This window comes from Protobothrops mucrosquamatus, unplaced genomic scaffold (assembly GCF_001527695.2).
Source record: "Protobothrops mucrosquamatus isolate PMUCROS unplaced genomic scaffold, P.Mucros_1.0 scaffold1265, whole genome shotgun sequence".
In the NCBI taxonomy this organism is placed as follows: Eukaryota; Metazoa; Chordata; class Lepidosauria; order Squamata; family Viperidae; genus Protobothrops; species Protobothrops mucrosquamatus.
This window is the reverse complement of record NW_015387471.1, coordinates 365,314-369,914: the sequence shown is the minus strand read 5'-3', so window position 1 is coordinate 369,914 and position 4,601 is coordinate 365,314.

Here is a 4,601-nt window from a genome sequence, read left to right as displayed (position 1 = left end):
TTAAAGAAGAAGAGAGGATATAGATCAGCAATAGGATAGTGGGTTTCATAACAGCATAACTTACAGCTGACTGAAGGATGGGTAGAGAGAAATGAAGCTCAGATGTAGGTGTGTGAGCCAACTACAGGTAGAATTCTGAAATGTTTATTGAAAAGTGTTGTTTTTGTGCTGTTATGTATGGGAAAGTTCTGTCTAAATACACCCCTGGACTTAGGCTCAGATCTTTCCTAACAGCACTGCTGCTTTCAAAGCACTTTGCACACTTCAGATAACATTTGTCTTTGCAACAATTCCTTGAGCCAGAGAACCGAAACTGAGAGGATTGTTTGCTTGAGGGCATGGAGTTTATGGAGAGACATGCGTCTCAATTTTATGTTACACCAATTATACTATTATACTGATAGCATCAGTCAGCGAGATGACATGAGAGATAAATGACATGTTTCCAAATGTGGGTCTTTTTATGATTTGGCCTCTCCATCAATCTTAAGCTTGTTCTTTCATGGTCATTGACACGATGCTGCCACCAACAGGTTGTAGTGTGGTCCCATCTCCATTAGTCCTTGGTAAAGGCAAAAGAATATACTGTGTTTCCCCAAAAATAAGACCGGGTCTTAATTTTTTTTTGCCTCCAAAAGAGGCACCAGGTCTTATTTTGGGGGGGTGTCTTTTATACTCACCTCTGGCACCAACAGCCCCGCCCAGCCGGTCCACTTCTTCTGAGCGAAGGAGCAGCTTCATTCTGCAGCTGCATTCCGGCCTGCATTTTGCAGTCAGCCCTTTCCAGAGGGCCTCTGCAGCCGAGTACCGAGCTATGGATTCAATCCATAGCTCAATTCTCGGCTGCAGAGGCCCTCTGGAAAGACCTGTGACTAAGAAATGCAGGCCTGGCTGCAGAAGACACGGCAGAAGAAATGGGCCGGCGAGGAGAGGCATGGCTCCACCTCCCCCACCCCTGCGCTAGCTCGATTTTTAGGTGTGTGCTTCGCCGCCAAAACTAGGGCTTATTTTGGGGGGGTAGGGCTTATATTAGGCCCACCCCCCAAAATCAAACTAGGGCTTATTTTCAGGGTAGGCCTTACTTTTGGGGAAACACGGTATATATGTGTTTGGAAAAGCATTAAGAACCGAGTTCAAAATGTTCCAAATCAGATACTCAGGATAAGCAGAAATGTGCCACTTATAATCCTTTACCCCTCCTCAGTTGTGAGAACACCTGGTGGGTTTTTTTGGTAGGAACAACTGTAATCTTCCCATCTTCTTCCCTCTTCAGCCAATACAGGTGATTTATTAGCCTTCTCTGGATTTTTTGATCATGTAGTTGCACACCCTTATATATGCCATATATAATCAATAAGGGCATCAGGAATACAACATGCAGATAGTCCTAGACTTGCAACAGCTCGTTTGGTGACTGTCTGAAGTTACAACAGCAGTGAAAAAAGTGACTTATGATGTTTTTCACACTTTTGACAGCTGCAGCATCCCCATGGTCACGTGAGCAAAATTCAAATGTTGGCAACCAACTCATATTTATAACAGTTGCAGCGTCCCCGGTCATGTGATCACCTATTGCGGCCTTTTGACAAGCAAAGTCAATGGGGAAGCCAGGTTCACTTAACAATTATAATAATAATGATAAAGTTGGAAGGGACCTTGGAGGTCATCTAGTCCAACCCCCTGCTCAGGCAGGAAACCCTATACCATTTCAGACAAATGGCTGTCCAGTTTCTTCTTAAAAACTTCCAGTGTTGGCGCATTCACCGCTTCTGGAGGCAGGTTGTTCCACTGGTTAATTGTTCTGTCAGGAAGTTTCTCCTTAGTTCTAGGTTGCTTCTCTCTTTGGTTAGCTTCCACCCGTTGCTTCCTGTCCTGCCTTCAGGCGCTTTGGAGAATAGCTTGACTTCCTCTTCTTTGTGGCAGCCCCTGAGATATTGGAACACTGTTATCATTTCCCCCCTCGTCCTTCTCTTCGTTAAACTAGACATACCCAATTCCAGCAACCGTTCCTTATATGTTTTAGCCTCCAGTCCCCTAATCATCTTTGTTGCTCTTCTCTGTACTCTTTCTAGAGTCTCAGCATCTTTTTTACATCGTGGTGACCAAAACTGGATGCAGTATTCCAAGTGTGGCGTTACCAAGGCATTGTAAAGTGGTATTAATACTTCACATGATCTTGATTCTATCCCTCTGTTAATGCAGCCTAGCACTGTGTTGGCTTTTTTGGCAGCTGCAGCATTTAATAACAACCGTGTTATTAACTTAACAGCTGCAATGATTCACTTAACAACTGTGGCAAGAAGGGTCGTAAAATGGGGCAAAACTCACTGAACAAATGTCTCACTTAACAACAGAAATTTTGGGCTCAATTGTGGTCGTAAATCGAGGACTGTCTTTATAGCTCTTTATTGAATACAGACAAATCTATTGCAACGTACTATATAGCTGATACCCTGTATATAATTTATCCAATTTTGTAAAAAAAAAAAAGTACAGGTTAAATATGGTGTGAGTTAAGAATAACTTTCCTGCTTTATTCTCTTCTTCCCATTCCTAAAATGGTCTCTGGGGAACCTGATCTAACGCCTTTTAAGCATTTTTTTCCTTTTCTGCCATTCCACCCAGCCCCCAGCTTCTGCTGGAATACCAGTTGAACTTCCTTTTATATTTCTCTCCTTTGCTTGTTTCCGCTGCTTTCATTTTGTTATTGTTTTTAAAGTTATAATCTTTTAACTATTTTTTTTATTAATTGCTAGTTAATCAGTGCGTGTCCTTTGGAATGGCTGAGTGTTTTTTCTCCTAATGCAATAGTCTCCATGAAGATTTCTTGTAGCAATAGTCTTTTCTATTACCGTAATTATAAAAAATGTACTTTTTTGATGACCTAAACCACATTGCTAATTAGTTGTACCTATTGATATGGAACTAGTATTACAAAGAAAGGGAAGGGAAAAATGCTTTTTTCTATACCACTCAGAGGGAACAGAATTGAAGACTAGCTGTAGAGAACTGGAGAGATGACCTTGGAGAAGGCATGCAAAGTCAGCTAGCAAAACATGAACTCAGCCCAGAAAACAAGATAGAATAAACAAGAAACTTAAAGTGACCCTGCTCTGACTCATTTTAATATAAAAGCTGAGGGAAGGGAAAACGTTCTCAAGGTTTCAAGATTCTGGTTATTATAAACTTGGTCAATGGAGTTCCAGTATTTTTTTTTTTTTTTGTGGAGCACATTTCCTGACCTGACATATTTTAAGCGTTGATAGTAATCTGTCATCTCTCTTCTACCCACCCCCATTACAAATCTCCAAAGATTTGATAGCTCAATCTGAAATCTCCAAAGATTTGATAGCTCCATCATTTTTACTTAAAAATGAGCAATACTGAGTTTCAGTGGAATTTCTTCCCAGGGAACTGTGGTGTGGCTGAGCAGACAACTTGATGTCCAAGTATCTTAACTATAAAATGTATGAGCTTCGGATCCATAGATGCAATCCTTTCCCCTCTGCCTAGCTGACCAGCATAGAGAGTGGATCATCAGAAAAGGGGTCAACAGACTCCTGCTGCCATTAGTTGCAAGACTATGATTGTTGAAAATCAGCTTATCACCTGCCTCTTTGCTACTGACAACAGGAAACCAGTGATTTGCATCGGATCATTGGCATGTGGGAGAATGACGAAGAATTTTATGTATGGTGTGCATGTTTGTGAAGGGATCTTTGTATGCTTGTATTTCCCAGTTGCAATGTATGGCTGTGAAAGTTGGACCATAAAAAAGGCTGAACGCAAAATAATTGAGGCCTTTGGACTATGGTGCTGGAGAAGACTCCTGCAAGTCCCCTGGACTGCAAGGCGATTAAACCGGTCAGTCCAAGAGATCAACCCTGACTGCTCTTTAGAAGGCCAGATCCTGAAGTTGAAACTCAAGTACTTTTGCCACCTAATAAGAAGGAAAGACTACTGGAGAAGAGCCTAATGCTGGGGAAGGTTGAGGGCAATAGAAGAAGGGGACGACAGAGAATGAGGTGGCTGGATGGAGCCACTGAAGCAGTAGGCGTGAGCTTAAATGGACTCCAGAAGATGGTAGAGGACAGGAAAGCCTGGAGGAACGTTGTCCATGGGGTCGCAATGGGTTGGACACGACTTCGCAACTAACAACAACAATTTGGTTCCCTGACCATCTGATATATACTTTTGGTGTATAGGATAGTTATAGTCCAATGATGGCGAACCTTTTAGAGACTGAGTGCCCAAACTGCAACCCAAAACCCACTTATGTATTGTTAGGTGCCGGGTGGGTGTGGCCCATTGGGTGGGCGTGGCTTTGGTGGTAACGGCAGACTGGGTAGGACTAAAAAGTTCAATCAATTCCAACTTTGCAAGATCTTTTTTTTCCCTCAAGAAGTTGAAACTGATTGGACCTTTTTTTTTTTTTTTTGCACACGGCAGCGGAGGCCTAAAGCAAAAAGATTTTATAAAACCCAGCTGAAGGCCTAGGACTGGGGCGACGGCACGCGTGCCCCCAGAGAGGGCTCTGCGTGCCACCTGTGGCACGTGTGCCATAGGTTCACCACCACGGTTATAGTCTCTCTAGGCAGATG